The following is a 22,446-nucleotide window of genomic DNA, read 5'->3' on the forward strand; positions in this document are numbered from 1 at the left end:
CCTCCTAGGAAACCCTTGGCCTGTTGTATGTCTGATTCTACCACTGGGGCCCCACACAGGTAGGTGACTGTGCCTGTGTGGAATCCTGAAGAAGAAAGCATGAGATCACTTGCAAAATGGAGTCACTAAACAAGGACTGTGGAAAGAAAAAATCTGAACAAAGGCTTTTTTATGCTTTCGGTGAAATGGTGCTGTACAAAGAACAGTGGATTTGGAGTCAGATGTCCTTAGGATCAAGCCCTGGCTTTGCACTTATTAGCTAACATGTGGCAAGCCTCCTGTCCTCCCTGGGACTTGTTTCCTCATCTGTTAAATGAAGGCATTGGACTAGATGTGTCTGTTCCAGTCCTTCCACAATGAGGTTGAGGCTTACTGCTGGGGTTTATGGGGTGTGTGTGTGCACGTGCATATACACTGTCTGTCTGTCTGCCTGTCTGCCTGTCTATAAGGGGGCAGCATAGGAAAACGGAGGGAGATGGACTTGGTTTCTTTCTGATATTTTTCTCTGAGTCACTCAGAGCAGTCAGTTCCACTGCAATCTATGGAAGCCGTCTTCATACCTGTGATTGTCTGCTTAGTGTAAGGTCTAAATGTAGTAATACAAATGAATTGGCCATTACCAGCAAGACAAATCCTGATAATGCAGTTAGGAACTGTCAGCGGAATCCTCCAAAGGAACAAGAACAAAGCTGGCAGAGGCAGCCTATTTCCAAATGTTCTGATTCCCACAGAAGAGGAAACCTTTGCCCGAGGTAATACTGTGGGGCAGGGCTTGAAGGAGGCTTCTCCGTCACTTATGGTGGCTAGACTGTAGTGTTTGGGGTTTGTGTTTTTAAAGGAGAGCTGTTTGCGCTCATACCGCACATTGTAGTTGTTCTTTAACACTGCTCTGGCAAGCAGAGGGGTTTTCGGTGAGGATTGTTCTTTAACACTGCTCTGGCAAGCAGAGGGGTTTTCGGTGAGGATGTTAGTGAGGATCATTATAGACTTTGGCTGTGTTAACACACAGTCTCTCAATTAAATTAAAAAACAGCAGAAATGGGGTACTTCTTTTTATAAATGTAATCAGATTTGGACTGGACTGTGGTGTGGGGAGACTGAACCTGGGGGTTAGAGGGAGACAGAGAAGGATTCCTTCTGCGAGGTCAGAGGTCACAGCAGTAGGAGCCTACTTCTACATTTTCCCTTAGGGGATTTGCATCCCCCTAGTCCAGCAACGAAGAAGCCCTGGTGGCACAGTGGATAAGCGCTTGGCTGCTAACCGAAAGGTCATCAATTCAAACCCACCAGCTGCTTCTGGGGAGAAGGATGTGACAGTCTACTTCTCATGAGGACTTACAGCCTTGGAAACCCGATGGGGCAATTCTCTTCTGCACTATAGGGTTGGTCGGAGTTGGAATCAACAGCAACGGGTTTGGTTTGGTTTTGGATTTAGTCCAACGACCTAGGAACCCTTGTGGCGCAATGGTTACGTGTTCCGCTAACTGAAAAGTTGGTTTGAAACCACTCAGTGGCTCTGTGGGAGGAAAGACCTGGCAATCTGTTGCTGTAAAGATCGCAGCATAGGAAATCCTATGGGACAGTTCTCCTCTGTCCTGTAGGGTCACCATGAATTGGAATAGACTCAACAGCAAACAACTTAATGACTTCAACACACTCACATATTTGGTGCCCCATTTGGTTTAAAACTCAGAATTGTTATTGAACTTTCGACTTGATATTAAACATTTGCAAGGTGATCTGTTGGTGAATCGAGTATTTCCGCATAATCTAATAGATATCAAATGGTTTTCTTTTTTATTGCTAGACCAGAAAACAGAACTTCTGGGTCTAGTGCCTATGCCTCTAGTCAATGTGTGACAGGAGAAATGGTGTAGTTCTGTGGTTAAGGACATAGGCTCTAGAGTCAGACTGCCTGGTCCCACACCCTGCCACTGCCCTTCTCACATGTGGCCTGGGATGAGTTATTTAACCTGTCTAAGACCAAGCTTCTCCTTAAATGAAATTAATGATAATAACAGGTAATAATAATAATACTTCCCTCATACAGGTGTTAGGAGAATTGAATAAGATAATATATGCAAAGAGCTCAGAGCAGTGCTTAGCAGAGTAATTATCCAACCAATGTGAGCATTATTGTTATTATTATTATTTCTGTTCAGCCTTTCTGACGCTTTGTTTTCTTACCTGAAAAATAAAAGGGTTGGACTAGGTGATCGGACAGGTCCTTCATCCCTAAAATTTATTGAATTATTGATGTAAAATGTTGACTACATAGAACTATTTTAGGCAAATTGACATAAACATAATTTAAACAAATTACTCTGTCCTTTCTGCATTTATTGTATAGAAATGAATTTTTTGCTTCTGAGCAAACAGTCTGTATATCCAGAAAAAGAAAACACTGGGAACCCTACAACTTTTTTTTTTTTTTTTTCACATCATTGGAAACTTCATGGTGCATTTCTATAAAATAAAAAAAAAAAAGCTTGTTGATTTAAGTGAAAGAAAAAAAAAGGGAGAATTCCTGTCTACTCTAATTTTCTCCGACTTTCAGTTGAGTAGAAATAATATATTTTATCTCGTGTAATCTTTCAAAACCTTTCATGTTTTTAACAAGATCCTACAGCTGTTTATATGTTATACTGAAATATAATATTGACTAAGCTGACATATATATTAAAAAGCAACCAAGGAATAAAGGGTATTGTTTTGGTATATAAATCAAAAATAACACAGCAACTGGTCCTTCAGTGATTAAAGCTGCCTTTCCCTTTAATAACTCTCCTAAGAAACAGGAAATGTAATTTCCCTACACCTTTCCTGAGGCTCTCCAATCAGCTGGGTCCTCTGGGGGTTCCCTACTGTATATTCCTTCATCAACATGGAGTCCCCCAAGGGGCCCACACACTCTCTGTTAAAATTAGCTGTGTTCCACATTAGTGACAGGAGCTGAGTATTCCTCAGAGGTACACAGTTGTATGGTGCTGCTTCCTGTTTGAGCAAAATCATATCTTTAATTGCAGAGAATTTTTTTCATTACCTGTTAATTGATAAATCATGCTTGCTCCTGCTGCTGTAGCTGGTGAAGCAAGCCTGATTGGGAGACAACCTCCAGCCCAACCCCCTTCCACCCCAAACAAAAAGGATAAGAAACATCATGGCCAGAGAAAGCAAACAAGCAGATTGGATCCCTGGACAGTCGCCTCAAGGAGTTGCATTAAAACAAAGCCAAAAAATAATAATAAAAAAATATAAACAAGCCGTTTAATAATTTTCCCTTTTCTTTTTCCCACCTTTTGTCATTCCTGTCCTTTTATTCATGTTTCTAATATGGGTAGCAAGAGGCCCCTGTCTTGGGAGGAACAGTAAAAATCCTGAGTATAGTGAAATAATTTAGCTGATAATTCCCCACTGTATAATTTTCTACGCTTCCTGCTAGCTGACCTTGTGGGCTCTTGTCAGGTTGCTAAGGGAAATCCAGCAGGACTCCAGCTCTGTTCTTTACTTTTAAGAAGTATTACAGATAGAGTGGTGTATTTGTGGCAGCTTAGTTATGGGGCTGTACATTCCGTGTTTGATCGGATAGCACTAAGAGAACCCTCCCCACCACTTCCTTGGGACTTCTCCCCACACACACACCTTTTTTTTTTTTCAGTGATAGCTGTAAGATGGGGAAATTGCTGCCAAGTGTTGAACTGGAATGGAGAGCTTGAAGGATGTCATGGAAATGTGGCACAGTCCCTTGGGGCATGGCCAGGGGAGGAGGCCGGCCAGGCCAATGACATCTAATGGAATGTGGAGCCTTTTATCTCAGAGATGTCAATCTTAGACCAGCACAGGGTTGACTGAAAACCTGTAGCCACCGCAGAGTGGACTGTGCAGACCCAAGTACTTTCCCCATATTCCCAGTCTTTCTGGGCTGGGTCAGTACCCATTTGGGCAGGTGGTAGAAGGCAGCACAGCAGATGGGAATATTGCCTTTGTCTTGACGTTCACAGACCAGGCAAAAGTTACCCTGCTTATTATGAATGAAACGTAATACACCATTGATTTGTGTCCAAGTAATTCCCAGGTAATTATAGGCCATTGATCTAAGCGTGCAGGCGCTATGGCGGATGTATTCTGTAAACTTCATGTCTCACACCTGGTGACTGCGGCACTGTAACATGAGAAGGTCTTCTAGGACAGGTTCTTCCTTAAGCTTCCTTTGGCCATGGGGATGGTGGAGACTGTAGGGTGGTTGCCAAAGTCTTTAGGAAGCATGCTGGACCTCAGCAGCAGTTGATCTGCAAGCCCTGTTGTGTAAAATTTCCTCTGATGGTCTGTACAAGGTAAGGCAGCTTCCTGTGTATGGTTGCTGTTTATAGGCCGCCATTGGTAGGACAGGAGTTGCATCAGCTGGCTGGGTTTGTGTCTCAGCTGTCACCAAAAGAGTGTAGTAATATTCCTGATTAAATGTCATTACTCTGTGGCACAAAAATGGGAACACTGACATGATTTTGGATCTGTTCCTGTTAAAATTCAGCAGTAGCAGCAAATGATGTCTGCTATGGATTAAACACAGCTATTTTTGAGCTATATTCTGTTGCAGGCCCAGAATTTTTATCAATAAGTCTACACTTTATATCCATTGATTCCCTCAGGCCTTTAACTGAGTGTAAAAAAAGACCCTAAGTAATAGACATTGAAAACTATTGTTCAATCAGCAGCTGCTGTGAACTCAAAATAGTATGGGTAATGTCCCAGATTAAAATAAATTGATGATAATGAAAGTTGGTTTGGTAACAGTAGGTAATACTGTAGTATGAGAAAATAAAGTTTATTTTTAGATGTTATTTGTTGCATATGTCTTGACTACCTGATACTCAGAATATACCAGTATGGTATATTGAGACATACATTTGTCTCTGTTACCTATGAATAATTTGTTTCTTGTGTATCATAATTATTTTTTAGTGGCCTGTATATCTCTAATAGGCTAAAAAATGTGTATACGGGTGAAACAAACAAAAAAAATTTTGGACTTTGAGAATTTTAGAAGTGAATTCTGAGGAAATAGTCACAGATTTTTAATTCTCCTTGCCAGAAGTAGAATTACATCATTGCTAAATCCTAGCCCCAGGAAAATAAGCTATAAAACTTGAGCATTTCTCCACTTCCAGTTTCTTGTATTGGAGCAAACAGAAGGAATGAAGGAAGACATTTGACTCCTCACCACATATGTCCATGGGATCTATATTATGGCCATGTTAATACATTCATCTAGATTAGGATAATAAATCAGACTATATTTGACATCATGGGTGGGGTAGGTAACATTATTTATTAAATTCTACCAGGAGACCTTAAAACAGAATATATGAAGCTGCTTCCTCAATTACAGATGCTGGGTCCACTGACCTGGCATTTATAGATAATATGATATCGCTGAGTAAGTGACAATTGATTATGGAATATAAAAATACTATCTATCCAACAGAACAACACGTCTTTTGTTGGGGGACCAGTCGATGCTGTGTGCGTGTCTCTCTGTTGGGCAGGCAGCTCTCCTGGTGGGGCAGACAGTAGAATTTATGTCCCATTTGGCATCTGCGTGCTTCAGGATCAGGGCTTTGTCTCCTCCTCTTGCTAGATAAGTTGAAACGTTGACAGGCAGTGTGTTCCTTTTTTTTCCCCTTTTATTACAGTAATTTATAAGATATTTTAGCTAACAGGAGAACGGCCCAAGGGGGCATTCTCATGTTAATCACCAAATGTGGGCTTGTCAAAATCAAATAGCTCCAGGAATAATGCAAGTAGCTCTGCATCATTATATTGTTTGGCCCTCAACCCAATATTAGCTACTTTTGAAAATCTGGGTTCATTAGGCTTTTAAACGTAAAAGAAGAATCACTACCGGGGGCCTTCAGAAGAATTGAAGGCACAGTCAGCAGCTCAAGAGTTTAATGTAAATGACACTAAAAAATAGTTTCATATGGCATACTCAGGGAAACATAACAACAGCAACAACAAAAAAACACCGTGCTGAGATTAAAGTGTTTATTTTTTATCTTTACTAGCAGTCTGAAATTGAAGATAGTTTTTAATGTATGATTATCTTAGTAGTATATAGTTGTACTTATTTTATTACTAAGCACCTTACTATTTCATTAGATCATTAATTTGGTGAATCCAAAGAAACTGAAAAAGTTAAAAGTTGTGAAACACTAGGATAGTAAAACCAAAAAACCAAACCTGTTTTGCCGTTGAGTCAATTCTGACTCATGGCAACCCTACAGGACAGAGTAGAACTGCCCTATAGGGCTTCCAAGGCTGTAATCTTTATGGAAGCAGACTGCTGCACCTTTCTCCTGTGGAGCTGCTGGTTGGTTTGAACCATAGGCCTTTCGGTTAGCAGCTGAGCTCTTTAAGCACTGTGCCACTAGGGCTCCTAGATCTTAGGTAAACCTATTGCCGTTGGGTCAATTACGAATCATAGCCACCCTAGAGGACAAAGTAGAACTCCCCCAAAGGGTTTTCAAAGAGCAGCTGGTGGATTTGAACTGCCGACCTTTGTGAATAGTAGCCATAGCATTTAACCACTACACCACCCGTGCTCCCCATCTTAGATAAAAAAAAAAAAAAAAAACCATCTTAGATAGGGAGAGGCAAATAAGTATTTGTTTCTTTAAAAATTCCTTATTTTTTCCAGCTTCTGTTGCGCTTTTGACATATAGTGGGAGTAAAAGTAGATGGAATTGGTGACAATGTCAGTGAAGGACATAAGTAAACAGCTGGTGATGTCAACAAGAGTTAAAAGTAAAATTTGCTACACTAAACTACAATGTGGATAATTCCCTTGTGAATAATCAAGAGTTCACTATATACACAAGTGAGAATTAATTGGAGAGGTGTGAACTATTAAAATAACGGGCGAGGGTGGTTACCATAGAGGTTGCTGTGAATCAGAGATTGAATATTCAGCTCCTTGTGTTTATTCAACAATCATTTATTCAACACCTACTAGGCTCTGTGCTAGAGACTAGGGATATAAAGATAAATATAGCATCGTGCTTCCCCAAAGAAACTCGGGCTAAATAAGGAGCCAGATGTGCAAGTAAACAATAATACATCATGATGCAATATTTGCCTTATCAGGGGTATGCACCAGGGTCAACTGGAGCATAGGAAACATTATCTTAAGGTGGCCTGAGAAGCTCAGAGGAGACTACCAGGAAAAGAACTCTCTAACTGACATTTGAAGACTGAGCAGGGGTTTGCAGGGCCAGAGAAGGACTCTCTTGCTTGTGCACAACTGCTTGGGGAACATTGTAAATATGGCGGTTGGAATGAAATGGTCCAGGTTGGACAGAGCAGCAGGAGGATCCTGATCAGAACGTTATGGACCTTGTATGCCATGCTAAGTGGTTTAGGTTTTATCTTGCACCTCATGGGTGTTATTGAGCAATTTGAACAGGGGAGTAACGTGCTCAGATATTCTTGTAACAAGGTCATTCTGGCATCAATGTGGACTAAAGGGGACAAGATTGGAAGCCAAAGGAGCAGTAAGAAGGAATCGTCTCTTTCTTGTATGCTTGTTTCCCCCTCTTTCTCTCTCAACTCTTGCCAGCCATTCCTGAAGATACTCATTTTTGTACACAGGTATGCCAGGGACCACAAAACCAGATCTGTTTGGTGGCAGATCTGGGTTTGTGGTCTCTGGCATACCTGTGGCATTTTTTTTTCTTTTTTTGGCTGTTGTTTTTATTTATTATTATTAAACACTCTCATAAACTCACAAACATGACTAATAACACTGTGCATATGTTTTCTTCCAAAAATAAAACTTCACTGTAATAAAGGATTACCATAGTTAAAATGTACACACAATTTCTTAGTGCAGTAAATGCTTCTGCAAAATCAAATTTAGGAAGATAATTTATATTTCTTTGCTTCCCTGAAAATCATTCTATCTCTCATTTTAGTTGGACTTTTTTTCCTACATACTGTTATTTTTACACAAATTACGTGCACCTTCTATGTTTGTTTGCCAACCATGCTGTCCTCCTGCAAGGTATTTTTGTAAGTGCACTATGCTAAATTTTTTTTTTTTTTGCAGCAACAGCGTAGCGCATTTACAAAAATACCTCCTGGGGGAAGGGCACGGTTGGCAAACAAACATAGAAGGTACACGTTATTTTCGTAAACATAAAGTACATGTAAAACACGTAGAAGGATGTCTTACATAGAGTAAGTGTGCAATAAAAATTTGTCATTGTTATTATGTTACTCCCCTACTGGAGAGTCTTCAGTTCTTTTTATTGCACTCTCTAATGCCCATTATCTACAGACCTAAGTCTATATCCTTGTTTCAGAGCTCCAGGCCTTCAACAACCTCGCCTTTATTTCCAGTGTAAGGTCATTGTATCTATACACCCAAATATCTCCTTTTTATTTCAGACCGATGACTCACTTTCCCTAAATATAGCTTCTACTTTATTTCTTGTCTTAGAATTGCCCACTCAGCCCTCTCAGTCATTGGTGGTATGGCATATCTCTGCCTTTGTAACTAAACTATAACTTTGCGACATTTGTCATTCTGAGTTTCCCTAAAGTTGTTCTTAGCTGCTGTCAAATTAGCTCCCAACTCAGGGTGACCCCATGTACAACTGAACAAAACATTGCCCAGTCCTGCTCCATCCCTATAATTGGTTGCAGATTGGACTGTTGTCATCCATAGGGTTTTCACTGGCTAATTTTCAGAAGTGGATTGCCAAGCCTTTCTTCCTAGTCCTGTCTTAGTCTGGAAGCTCCACAGAAACCTGTTCAGCATCATGAAAACATGCAAGCCTCCACTGACTGACTGGTGGTGACTACACATTAAGTGAATTGGCTGGGAATCGAACCCACGTCTCCCTCACTAAATCACGAGTTACCCTTTTCCTAAAGTGTTTCATACCAACGTGACAAACCCATAGTGTTTGTAGATCTAGCACAGACCTTATGAGTCACCCAAATAAATAAACGAAGTCTAGAGAGGTCAGATGGCATATCTAAGTTTGCACCACTGGGAGCTGTCAGAGTGAGACATCCTTGCCAACTGTGCCAAAAGATACATATGCATCAGTTATAAAATTTAATGGTTTGGTTTGCTTTCATTTTTAATTTTATGTTATATTCTAAATACAAGCTAATCAATGTACGTATTAGGGCTAAAATTTTCTCCTAATTTCCAAGATTTACCTTATTGTGCCTTTCTCCCGTGTATGAAAATTCAAGGTATGAAAAGACTTCTACCCATCTGAAAGACATTCCTAGAGTGTTTGTACGTGGCTTCTGTTCAGCCCCTAAATAGTCCCCTGGAGGTAAATATTACTCATGAGTCCCTATACTTATTCCACAAAACAGAGCTGCTTCCTCAGTTGAAGAAAGATTTTTAAATAGTACACAGGTAAAGAGAAGGAAGTGAATGTCTGTATAACTAATTGAAACTGCAGAGGGAATAGAAAAGCAGAATGCGATTATTAATAATCCCTCTATTTATATGGAATGAACTATTCATTTGAGGAACTAGAACACAGAGTAGCTATTACTTCATTTAAATTTATAGCTTTACTATGAAGACTGTAAGCATAATATCAGCAGACTGACTTTATGAGGCTGCATCCTCCAGAGTTAGGAGATTCGGGAGGAGGCAGGGTTGTTTTTGGTTCAATGCGACTGAGAAACCAAGGATTGCTTGTGGGACCTGGGACGGGTTCAGGGTGAGATAGGGTTGCTGGGGCTTTACCATGTGGCCTGTACTAACAGGTAGTCAAATCCACTTTCAAGTTTTCAAGGTTATTTCTTCCCATGAGACGTCCTAGAGGAACATGTCCTGTTCCTGGGGGCTCTTCCTAAGCTCCAAGTGCTTTAAACAACATATAGAAGGAAAAATTGTATAAAAATTTTATATTATAATAAACTGTATTCAAGGGGATATAGCACACAAAATGTCTTCTAGTGTCAAAAAAGGTTGCTACAGCTAGAAATGGAATGTAAAATAAAATACACCATTTCCTAATTTCTTAGTCAAGTAATGTTCAGACATTTGCAAAATATGGACTAAAATCCACATTAAAACTTAGAATCATCAACTGTTACAGACTAACAGCAAGTTTATCCTTTAGAAACAATAGCAAAGCCAAGTGGCAGTTTCCCTAAGCCACAGCCATTCCATTCATAATATTAAAAAAGCAGATTCTGAAAACTAAATCCACACTGGGGTATTTCCCTGGAGAAAAGTTACGATGCTCTCTCTCTCTCTCTCTCTCTCTCTCACACACACACACACACACACACACACACACACACTCTATCTCTCTCAGATATACAGCACAATACTGGTTTTGCTCAAATCCACTATTTTTTTGGTCAGTTTGATCCTAAATTACTTAAAGTAGCACCCACTTAGAAACCCTTATGTGGTTACCATATAGCCAAAGAGATGACAAATGCAATCTCACATTAACTTGTAATTGAAATTGTTTAAATACATACACACACACACAAGCTAGAACCAGTCAAGAGACTCACTGGTTATCATTTCATTTTAGAAAGAGAGATTGAGCCACAGGTTGAACATTAAGGTATGTCTTGATGTTTCTTAGTATTGGGCCAAATTAGTGCAAATCAATAGACTTCTTCGAAATGTATTATTAATCAAACAATTCTACAGACTTTTCTGAAAAATATAAAATGTGAAACTCTTGTGTTAAATCAGAGACCTCATTTCATTTAATCAATAAATTAGATAAATACTAAGACTAATGTTCAACAATGGGCTATTGTCTACTATGTTCCCATGGGCCTGGTTAAGATTCAATTTTCAGTGTAAATAAAAACAGAAGAAAATCCACACCTTCCCTTGAGGTATAAACTGTTGAATTTATGAGATCAAATATTGAAAGTGAATTTATATCTCAGGCAGATATTTTCTCATACTTTAAGACTCTTTGAAGATACTAATGGTAGACATATGATATCAACTAATTGAAATTATTTTTTATATACTGTGCTCATAAATGGTACTTAGGAAATTTTTGTTGAATATTTTAGCATAGTGCCATAATAAAAAAATTCCATGAGCATTAGAAACCTTCCTGATGTAGAACTATTTGTTACAATGATTATAGGTTGGATTTATATAACTCAGAGCATTTGCACATACGTTTTTCTGATATCTATGGTTTAAAATAGGAGGCTTGGTAAATGTTAACACTGTTGAGGCAGTATATTTAACACAGATATTTGATTTTTTTAGTACAAAATATTTCTGCTTATTTGCTATAATTTAGACAGAATTTTTTTTTGGTTGTGAATGCAGTCGGCATAGTGAATTTGTTTCTACAATTGATAAGATCTCATCTGCTTAGCAAATGAGAATAATCCATACAACAAAAGCAAGGAAAGAAATCTGGGTGAAAGGAAAGAAAAAAGAGTTCAGTACAAATAAAAGAAGCCAAAAAAAAAAAAAAATTACTCTTCTGAAATTAGTTGGCTAATATGTAAACCATAAATTTATGAAGGCTCTCCCAATTCTTCAGCATTTGTCATATTACTACTCTGCTCATCAAAAATAGTCTGTGAGCAATGCCATTACTCACTTATTACCTAGTTTCTGAAGCAAGGCCCAAGTGGCCAGGATGCTGAGGAGAGGGGAAAAAAAAAAAAATGTAGTTCAGGAACTGGGGTTAATAAAGTAAAAAAATTATGATTGTTACCTTGGTTCTTCCCACACTGTCTCTTTTCCCAGATACTCTTACTTGTTAATGATATTATACATATGGCTTACAGAATGGGAAAGGGGAGGGAAGAAAAAAGGAGATAGTTACAAAGAAAAGAAGACTGTAAAGATTCTTGCCCTCCTGACCCCTCTCAATGGAAAATAAGAGAAGAGAGATGTAGAGACACTTAGCATTCTGTCTGCTTCCTATTTCCATGAGAAAGCTGAGATCCAGAAAGATTCAGGGACTTACCCCAGGCCTAAGCAGAGTTGGGGCCAGGATTTAGATGTCTTGGCTCCCAGCCTCTCAAGCCTTCACTGAAAGGTCCTGAAATGGCTATTTAGGAAAATAATAACCAATGGAGTGAATTGGAATGGCTTCCAAGGCAGAAAGTGGAAATGTATCAAAAGGTAAAGGAGGAATAATTTCTTTCCTGGGTAGGTGTTTCAAGAGACCTAAGTCGTCCAAACCAGAGCCCTCAAAAGTATTTCAAATTCTGAGAATCCAAAACTATTAGTAACTAAATAGAAGATCAGTGTTTCCTGTAGAAAACATAGTAAATCAAGGTAGTTCAGTGTTATACTACAGAATATTTTCACGCGCATCAACATGCTCTTTAGGTTACGTTGGAATCACTTGTAAAATCAGTGTACACATTCCATCTATGTCCCGTTCCCTGTGTAAGGAAGTTGTTGGCTTCAGTGAACAGGGCTCAAGGCTATTATTCAGGACACATGCATCCCACCTCCTTCCCTTACGCTACGCAGGTTAATAACCTTTAGCACCAGAAAAGTTTTTTTTTGACTGAGAGAATATTAATGTTCGTATTTTAAAAACGAGTAAGGAGGTAGTTGTTTTCTCCTTTGTCCTTACACCAGTTTCTTTGTCATTTCTGTGTATTATTTTAAATTGAGATAGAGCTCAGTATTTCAGTGGCCAGTGGTATGTTTGTGCCTGTGGAAAAAAATGAAGTATGCTTTAGAACAATCCTTTTATTACTATGGTATCTAAACAAATCTTTGAGGCAAAAGAAAAAAAAAGCAGTGGTTTCTTCTTCTGCTTCTGTATTAAGTGGACCAAGTGCAGTACTTCAAATCAAATAATTATTGTTCATCTCTACAATTATCATCCTAATCCATAAATGAAGTGTTTTGTGTTTGATCACACCAAAACATCTATGATTTCTGAGTGTTTATGAATTACACCTTTCTGACTGGACCAAGTTTCATTTTCCATTCTTCTTGGAGCTTGTTTCTGATGTTTTTTCTCTCTTCCCTTTTTTCTTGTTATACTATAAAACTTAATAGCTTCTGGTCTCTAATAATATCAGCCACTCACAAGTTACTGATTTTTCTCTACAACCGTGACAAAAAATTTCTTTTCCTTCTTCACATACATAAGCTGCCCTTTTCCAGGTCAGAGGGAGAAAACCTTCTCTCTGTAGGTAAGAAATTATTTTCTTAAATGCTTCATCAGTCATGTATCAACATGCACGTTCAGAAAAAGTACGGGGTAAAACTATATTATAACTTCATTTTACCTCTTGAATGATTCTGAAAACCACTCACCTGTTTGATAAGATACATGGTTCCAGACCAAAATGTGGGCTTGTGGGCTTCAAAATATTAGAGGCTTCCAGGTATAATATAGTTTTAGGTACAGTATTCAGAAAATAGTATATACCAAAACTGATGAAAATAGTAGAGAATTGAAACAGTCACATAATCTCCACAATTTTTATGTCCATGAAAATCTTTCAGCCGACAATTCCCTGTTTTTCAATATTGTTTCTGTAGCTATGCCCCCCCACCCCTTTTTAGGAACTCCAATTACACATATATTAGATCGCTTGAAGTTGTCCCACAGCTGGCTCATTGATGGTGGGTTCCTTTTTTTTCCACATGTTTTCTGTCTGTGTCTCATTTTGAATAATTTCTATTGCTGTGCTTTAAATTTGCCAATATTCTGTGATGTCTAATCTGCTTTTAAATTCATGCAATGTATTTTTATCCCTAGAAGTTCAATTTGGGTCTTTTTTAATGACTTCTATGTCTCTATTAAACATGCTCCATCTTTCTTCTATCTTTCTGAGCACATGGAATATAGTTGTGTTAACTTTTTAATGTCCTTGTCTGTAATTCTATCATCTGTATCATTTCTTTGTCTGTTCCTATTGCTTGATATTTGCCTTTGCCTTACGGCTTGCATTTTCCTGCTTCTTCGCATGCTTGGTAATTGTTTTTTTTTTTTTTTTTTTTTAAATTGGATTCCAGACTTTGTGAATTTTACCTTGTTAGGTGCTGGGTATTTTCATATTTTATAAATATCTTAAGATTTGTTCTGGGAAGCAGTTAAGTTACTTGGAAACAGTTTGATCCTTCCAAGGCTTGCTTTTAAACTTCGTTAGGTAGGACCAGAGCAACCTTTTATTTAGGGCTACTTTTCCCCACTGTAGGCATACCTCATTTTGTTGCACTGTACTTTATTGTGTTTCACAGATACTACATTTTTTACAAATTGAATGTTTGTGGCAACCCTGTATCGAGCAAGTCTAACAGCATGTGCTCACTTTGTGTCTTGTGTCATGTTTTGGTAATGCTTGCAGTGTTTCAGACTTTTTCGTTATTATTATATCGGTTATGACGATCTGTGATCAGTGATCTTCGATGTTACTATCATAACTGTTTTGGAACGCCACGAACCACACCCATATAAGACAGTGAACGTAATCAAAAAGTGTCGTATGTGTTCTGACTCCTGCACTCACCAGCATTTCATCCATCTCTCTCCCTCTCTTTGGGCCTCCCTTTTCCCTGAGACACAACAATATTGAAATTAGGCCAATTAATAACCTTACAATGGCTTCTGAGTATCCAAGTGATAGGAAGAGTCGCATGTCTCTCACTTTAAGTCAAAAGCTAGAAATGATAAAGCTTAGTGAGGAAGGTGTTTTGAAGGCTGAGATAGGCTGAAAGATAGGCCTCTTGTGCCAAATGGTTAGCCAAGTTGTGAATGCAAAGGAAAAGTTCTTGAAGGAAATTAAAAGTGCTACTCCAGCTAGCACATGAATGATAAGAAAGCAGAACAGCCTTATTGCTGATAGGGAGAACGTTTTAGTGGTCTAGATAGATGAAACCAGCCACAACATCCCCTTAAACCAAAGCCTAATCCAGAGCAAGACCCAACTTTCTTCATTTCCATTAAGGCTGAGAGAGGTGAGGAAGCTGCAGAAGAAAAGTCTGAAGCTAACAGTGGTTAGTTCATGAGGTTTAAGGAAAAAAGCCATCTCCATAACATAAAAGTGCAAGGGGAAGCAGCCAGTGCTGATGTAGAAGCTGCAGCAAGTTATCCAGAAGGTCTGGGTGAGATAATTGAAGGTAGCGACGTTAAGCAACAGATTTTCAGTGTAGATGAGACAGCCTTCTGTTGGAGGAAGATGCCGTTTAAGAACTTCATAGCTAGAGGGCAGAAGTCAGTGCCTGGCTTCAGAGCTTCAAAGGACAGGCTGACTCTCTTGTTAGGGGCTAATGCAGCTGATGACTTTAAATTAAAGCCAGTGCTCATTTACCATTTCGGAAATCCTTGGGCCTTTTAGAATTACATAAAGTCTACTCTGCCTGTGCTCCGTAAATGGACAACAAAGCCTGGTGACAGCACATCTGTTTACGACATGGTTTACTGAATATTTTAAGTCCACTGGTGAGGCCTACTGCTCAGAAAAAAAGATTCCTTTCAAAGGATTACTGCTCATTGACAATGTACCTGGTCACCCAAGAGCTCTGATGGAGGTGTCCAAGGAGATTAATGTTGTTTTCGTGCCTGCTAACATAACGTCCATTATGCAGCCCATGGATCAAGGAATAATTTCAACTTTCAGTTCTTATTATTTAAGAAATACATTTCGTATGGCTATAGCTGCCATAGATAGTGATTCCTCTGATAGACCTGGGCAAAGTAAATTGAAAACCTTCTGGAAAAGATTCACCATTCTAGATAACATTAAGAATATTAGTGATTCCTGGGAGGAGGTCAAAATATCAACATTAACGGGAGTTGGGAGGAAGTTGATTCCAACCCTCATGGATGACTTTGAGGTGTTTAAGACTTGAGTGGAGAAAGTAACTACAGATGTGGTGGAAATAGCAAGAGAACTAGAATCAGAAATGGAACCTGAAGATGTGACTGAATTGCTGCAATCATGATAAAGCTTTAACAGATGAGAAGTTACTTCTTATGGATGAGCAAAGAAAGTGGTTTCTTGAGATGGAATCTACTCCTGGTGAAGATGCTGTGAACGTTGCTGAAATGACAACAAAGGACTTAGAATATTACATAAACTTAGTTGATAAAGTAGCAGCAGGATTTGAGAGAATCGATTCCAATTTTGAAAGAAGTTCTACTGTGGGTAAAATGCTATCAAACAGCATCTCATGCTACAGAGAAATGTTTCATGAAAGGAACAGTCAATCTATGTGGCAGACCTCATTGTCTTATTTTGAGAAATTGCCGCAGCCACCCCAACCTTCAGCAACCACCACCCTGATGAGTCAGCAGCCATCAACATGGAGTCAAAACCCTCCACCAGCAAAAACACTACAACGTGCTAAAGGCTCAGATGATGATTAGCATTTTTTAGCAATGAAGTATTTTTATTTAAGATATGTACATTGTTGTTAGATATAATGCTATTGCATACTTAACGGACTATAGTATACTGTAAACACAGCCTTTATATGTACTGGGAAACCAAAAAAATTGTGTGACTCGCTTTATTGTGATATTTGCTTTACTGGGGTGGTCTGGAACTGAGTCTGCAAAATCTCTGAGGAATGCCCGTACTGAGGCATTACCCTTCTGAATACTCTACCCAGTGACCCCTGAAGTATGAAATTTTCTATTCTCATTTGCGAGAACCTAGTCTTATATGTGAGCTATGCGGGATTTTCCCCTTGCTCCTCTCAGGAGGTATTTTCCCTGGCCTTAGGTAGCTTCTGTTCACATGCACACACCAATCAGTACAAGCTGTAAGACTCAGAGAGAACCCTTTGCAGATGGCTAGCGCTCCCTCTCTGGACAGCTCCCTCCCGGATACTCTGCACTAGGAATGGTAGCTTGGCCTCCCTAGGCTCCCAGCTCAGTGAGGCCTCCATGTGTTCAGGCTCAGTTGCACCTCCCTGTGCTGTGGCTAGAAAACCCGTAGGGGTAAACTGGGCAATTTTGCACACACCTCGTGTGTTTTTCTTCCCTCAACAGTCACTGTCCCACACTGCATCATGTGCAGTGTCTGAAAAATTCCGTTTCATGTATCTTGTCTATTTTTTAGTTGCTTCAGGTGGTAGGAAGTCTTGTTCCCATTACTCTACCTTGACCACCAAAAATTCCAAAACCAAACCCATTGCCATAGAGTAGATTGTGATTCATGACGACTCCACGTACTACAGAGTACAAAAAAAAACTCCATAGGGCTTTCTTCTGTGCTGCTGCTGGGTGGGTTTGAACCTTCAACTTTCAGGATAGTAAACCTGTTCCTTTTGCTGTTGAGTCGATTCTGACTGATAGTGACCCTATAGGCCAGTGAAAAGAAGTAGAGATTTCCGTCATTCATGGTGGTATTCCAATTATAAGCTCCTCCATTCTTTAAAGTACCTACATCCTGAAATTTCTGTGAATACCTTTTCTGCTTTTTGAATGGGACTGACTTTCAGAAATATCATCTCCTCATAGCTCTTTTCTCCCAGTGATACCCCTGTTCCTTCACTGCCTCCCACCTCAATGTTGGGGGAAGGGGAGGTATTCACTATATTCTTTGCTCCCTACTTCCACATGCAGATTATTCTATTTCTTCTAAAAATTGTTCAACTTTCCTTCTTCCTTTTCACCCTGTTTTCCTTCTTAGGGGATAAGCGAGAACAAATTTAGTAAAATTATATGTGTCTGCGTGTGTGTCCATCCTTTGGGTTTTCTCAAAAAAAAAAAAAAAAAAGAGAAGAAGAAGAAGAAGTTTTTGACCAAAATATGGTCTTTACTACTGATAAAGCTGGACTTGAATGTGACCAAAATCAACTTTCTCCCACCTCCTTGAACAACCACAAGTCTCTGCCATATCAGCCCCCACCCTCACCCCTAGTATCTTACTGCAGAGAGGAGGTAAAAATGTCTGGCTGATGAGGAAAACTCCACTGGGGAGAAGGAAACCGAAGGCATTTGTTCACAGATCACTCTTCAATTCTAAAGGGGTTAATCTATTTATTATGAGATACAGGGATTAAATAAGAAAGGGTGATTTATTTTTTATTCCTTCTTTTTTATTGATCCATCAGTGTCCCTTTCTGGTATGGCAACATGGCTGGATGAGTCCATTCTAGGGTAGGCCAATCATGCAAAGTTGATGATATCTTTTTCAGGTTTTGATATTAGGATTATGCTGACTTCGTAAAAGATTTCTTGAAAGAGTTGTTTTTGTTTTTAAGATTGGCCTTATTTTTTCCTCCAATGCTTGTTAGAATTCACCAGTAAAAGCATATGAGCCTGGAGTTTTCTTCCTTCTTTCCTCTATCCCTCCCTCCCTCCCTTCCTTCTTTTTCCCCTCATTCCCTCCTTCTCCCCTTTCTTCCTTCATTGTTCCTTAATGAATTCAATTTCTTTAATAGATAAAAGGCTATTGAGATTTTATGTTTAATTTTGTGTCAATTTTTATTTGATAAGTCATATTTTTCAAGGAACTTATCCATTTTACCTAAGGTGTCGAATTCGTTGGCATAAAGTTGTTCATAATATTCCTTTATTGTCCTTTTAGTGTCTATAGGATCAATGGTGATACCCTTTCACCCCTGATATTGTTAGTCTGTGTTCTTCTGTCTTTCTTGAGGATCGTAACTAAGGTTTTCAATTCTGGTGAACTTTGAGTTTTGTTAATTTTCTCTGATTTGTTTTCTATTTCCCTGATTGCTGTTCTTTATCATTTCCTTCCTTGTACTGACTTTAGATTTAATTTGCCCTTCTTTTTCTTGCTTCATAAAATAGAATCTTAAATCATTAGTTTTAGATTTTATACTAATATAACCATTTAAAGCTGTAAATTCCCTTTTATTAAGCAATGCTTTAGCTGCATCCCACAAATTCTGAAATGTTGGGTTTTCAATTTCAAAATATTGTCAATATTTTCTTATTTCCCTTGTGATTTCTTTTTGATCCATAGTTTAGAAGCATGTGTCTTAACTTATAGTTATTTAGTGTTCTCTAGATATCTTATTGTTATTGATTTCGAGTTTAATCCCATTGTGATTTTAGAACATACTGTATGTGGTTCAATCTTGTTAAATTTGTTGACACTTGTTCTATGGCTGAACCTATGGTCACTTGGTACATGTGCATGTACACTTGAAAACAATGTGTATTCTACAAGTGTTGAGTTTCATGTCTAATAAATATCAGTTAGGTCAAGGTTGTTGATAGTGTTATTCAGATCATCAGTGTCTGCTGATTTGGAGAAGAAGCTAATCTGGTTGTTCTATCAGTTGCTAAGAGAGGTATTCAAATATCCATCCTTGACTGTGAGATTGTCTGTTTTTTCCCTTCAATTCTGTTAATTTTTAATCTGTGTATTTTGAAGGTCTGTTTTTAGGCTTGTACATGTTATAACTATGTACTGTATTTTTCTACGTTTGTATGCCAACTGCTCCTCCCCCTCCCTCACAAGGTATTTTCGTAAGTGCTACTATGCCAATTTTTTTACATGTTGCTGAAAAAAATTGCACATTTATGAAAATACCTCACAGAGGGAGGGAGCAGTTGACAAACAAACATAGACAGCAAGCACTGTTTGCATAAAAATATGGTAGTTATTTCTTCATGATGCATTGACAGAATTTTCATTATGAAGTATCCCCCTTATCTCTGACAGTATTATCTTAAAGCCTGATGTTAGAATAACTGTTCTAGCATTCGTATTGTATGCCTGGCATGTACTTTTTCCATCCATTTGATTTGGACCTCTGAGTCTCCATATTTAAAGTGCATCTCTTATCGATCACATATAGTTGGGGCTTCCTTTATTTTTTTTCATCATAGCAGTTTCTGCCTTTTAGTTAGAGCATCTCAGCTCAGGAACCTCAGGTCCAAAGGATGCACTCTGCACCTGACACTGCTTTCTTGGTAGTATGAGGTCCCCAACTCTCTGCTTGCTTCCCTTTCCTTTTATCTCTTGCAAGATAAAAGGTGGTGCGGGCAACACCCTAGGGATACTCCCTTTACACTGGATGAAGGCTGTGACCTTAGTAAGGGTGTTACAGTCCCACCCAAATCCTTTTTAACCACAGGCAGAGATTATGATTTACATTATACATAGGAAAATCACAAAATGGAAGACAGCCACTCATGGCCTAACCAAGTTGATACACACATTTTTTGGGTGACATAATTCAATCCATGACATATCCATTATGTTCTTAAGCCCACATAGTGATTATTTTACAAATTGTATTTTCAGTCTAGAATTCCATTTTGTTCATTTTTATAGTTTCTTTTTTTTTTCTACTGAGATTTCCTGTGTTTTCAGTCGTGAGGAGTAGTTTTCCTTTATATTTTAATACCTGCATTAAAATCCTTGAATGCTAATCCCAACCTCTGAGTTGATTTGTCTTTTCTCTTTAAGATGAATCATATTTTCTATTTTATTTGTATATCCAGTAATTTTGGGTTGCATTTTGGGCATAGTGGATCTTATGTTGTGAATACTCTGGATTCTGTTATATTCTTCCAAAGAGGGCTGACGTTTTTGCTTTAGCAGGCAGTTAACTTGGTTGTACTGAAACTGCAAACTCTGTCTCTTGGACTGCAGCTCAGATGTGAGTTCAGTTTTGTTTTATTTTTATCCTTAAGCAGGCTGCTTGCAGTCAGTCCTGCACATGTGTCACATAGGGGTCAGCCAGAGATTTGAGCAAAGTCTATGTCAAAAATTATGACCTCCCCAGGTTCTCTCCTTTACAGGTCTTTGACTTTACTTTCCAGTGGCTCTGGTTGCTCCAAATTTTATTCTCTAGTTCTTTAAGCCAGAAGTACTGCCGTTTTCTGTTGGAGTATTAGCTTCAGTATTCAGCTAAAAGCACCATTTAAAAAAAAAAATAGGAAATCCACCTTGTGTTATTCCCTTCTTCCAAGCATTGACTCTGCCCAGAATCTGCCTGCTTTTATTCACTTACCAGTGCCTTCGGGTAATTATTTTTTGCATTTTGTTCAGAATTTATAGTTGTTATCTGCAGGAGGTTTGATTCAGTAGGAACTTATTCTCCCAATCCAAAGTAAAACTGCATCCCACAAGTTTTAGAAAATTAGTGTGTAGGGTAGTTCCAGAGACTGTAGGAATTTAATGTACTCCAAACTTCATTCTCAACAGGGCTTTAGGGGTTGCCTTTTTTCCTTTCAGTTCCCACAATTTCCTTCAATTGGATTCTCTCTCAACTCCAAACCACCCATCATCTAATTCCAACACCACCCTCCAAAGCAGCCCATTTTGTCATTCTGGCTGCTCCCCTAAGAATCCATTGGCTGATTTTGCCCTGGATTCTATTCCAACAACCATCCAGAGGACTCTAGGACAATTTAGCGTGGCTTTTGTGTAATGCCACTGATACAGCCGTCTCTTCTCCATGGAATGCCTAAAATTCTTAGCAGCTGAATCTACAGTGCTCTGGTACCCCTGGAGAATACCAGAGTTACATCTCCCAGTCACTCATGGCTCTTAGGTCACCCTGGTCACTGAAAGTTCCAGAAGGAAAATGTACCTTTCAAGATTTTTATCTTTTCACCTCAAATCCTAAGTGTTTATCCCTGAGAATATACCATGTTAGATGCTAGGGTGTCTAGACTCATAGGGCCAGTGCATTACTGAGGTTATCCTGGCAGAGAAAGGGAGGTGAAGCTCTCTGTGTAGCCACTGGAATGAGGCTCTGCCTAAGGCAGGCTGTGGCTACCCAGAACCAGGTCCTTAAGAAGCCTGAACTTTCTCACCCTTATTCCCCTGGAGAAGGCAGGAAATCTGAGATTAAACATTCATCTTTGAGAGGCATTTTTTAGTATTTGGTACCTCTGGTCTCTCAAAGAATACACAGAACACAGCTACCTATTCATAGGAATATAATGGGAATTAATGACATGGGAATGGAAAACCCTATAAGGCATTGAGAAGACAGGTCTAAACACACGTGTTTTATTATTTGGAGAGCTTTTGAGATACTTTATGAACAGTGAAGCCCATGATTCACAGCCTGCCCTTGGTATAAGAGCATGCTAATGAAATGTGCCATTGATTTCCTTTTTCTGTCTTTTTTGACCCTCTGTTAAATTTAAAGGAGAAAAGAGAGGTATTAAATTCCAATTCTAATAATAGCCCCCAATGGGCACCAAGTGGCTAAAACAACAGGAAGAGAGACCTTTCAGCAGTAGGATTTGCTTTGAGCCTAAATGAAGTCGGCTATGGTCATGTGATTTAATGAAATGAAATTACATAAAGAGGTTGATAACTTCTGGTCAGACCCAAAGAACAAGTGTCACATCCCCAAATCCTGCCCACCGGTAATGATTACACTTTGTTTTTTGAGGAGAGCCCTGGATGACTGAAAAAGTAGTGCTTTGAAGAATCCCAGACTTTAGAGTGCCAGTAATTCAGGTAGCAAATGGGTGCCTTTGTTGTCTGTTTTAC

The 22,446-nt window shown here is 38.9% G+C and overlaps 1 protein-coding gene and 1 pseudogene across 6 annotated transcripts in view; both read left to right on the plus strand.

Moving 5' to 3' along the window:
* Positions 1–22,446, plus strand: part of ZNF521 (zinc finger protein 521) — a 297,172-nt gene that overhangs the window by 218,447 nt on the left and 56,279 nt on the right. The gene's annotated exons all lie outside the window — the stretch shown is intronic.
* On the plus strand, positions 14,018–17,110 carry LOC135232717 (tigger transposable element-derived protein 1-like; annotated as a pseudogene).

The sequence above is a fragment of the Loxodonta africana genome, chromosome 11 (assembly GCF_030014295.1).
Source record: "Loxodonta africana isolate mLoxAfr1 chromosome 11, mLoxAfr1.hap2, whole genome shotgun sequence".
Taxonomy (NCBI): domain Eukaryota; kingdom Metazoa; phylum Chordata; class Mammalia; order Proboscidea; family Elephantidae; genus Loxodonta; species Loxodonta africana.